Genomic DNA, 772 nt, shown 5'->3' with positions numbered 1-772 from the left:
GTGTGTGTGTGTGTGTGTGTGTGTGTGTGTGTGTGTGTGTGTGTGTGATGGAGGAGGCGGGGGAGAATCCCATTACAAGTGAGACGGATCGAGATGCAGGTGCTTGACTCCTTAGGCGATTGCTTGGGCATTTCCTCACCCACACAACGGTTCTTCTCGGTCTTACCCTGAGTTTGTGATGCTGTGGGCCCTGGGAAGAGCCTGGTTAGGAAAGAAAAGAAAAAAAAGAAAGAAAGCTCGGAGGAGACATTAATTAAGAGGACTGGTTTTCTGGAGGTGAGGGGTGGAGGAGTGTCTCCCTAATTCCTTCCCTAGAGAAGCCAGGAGACCCAGCCGCATTCTCTCCGTGGCTCCGGGGGTGCAGTGGGGCGCGGGATGAGGAAGGAGATGGGGACGGAGGCTTGATTGGTTGTGGAGTTTAGGGCCCTGCTCTCTCTCGCTTGGTACCATTTGAGGAGTGGTCCCATAACGGAGAAGAACTTCCATTCGAAATAAACAGCCTCCCCTCCCCCAATAAAGATAAATTGCAGAGATATTCAGAAGGTAGAGCTTCTCCCCAGCATTAAAGTCACTTCCGCTAGCTGGATACTCCGTGTTTCCCCCTCCCTTTAGTGGTGAACTTTCTCCCCACCCGCCTGCCGTCTGGAAAGGCTCTCGTTACTTCCCCTGAGGCTCCTGCGAGGTTGAGGGGCCAGTGGCCAGGCAGGGTGGCTAGCCCTGGGGGACTCACAAAGTAGCCCAGCTTGGGTGCTGGTGAGGATGGGTAGGAAGG

This window comes from Callorhinus ursinus, unplaced genomic scaffold (genome assembly GCF_003265705.2).
Source record: "Callorhinus ursinus isolate GAN/ISIS: 27379988/994484 unplaced genomic scaffold, GSC_fseal_2.0 scaffold13, whole genome shotgun sequence".
Lineage (NCBI taxonomy): Eukaryota > Metazoa > Chordata > Mammalia > Carnivora > Otariidae > Callorhinus > Callorhinus ursinus.
The sequence above is the reverse complement of the archived record's forward strand: the minus strand, read 5'-3'. Positions refer to the sequence as shown.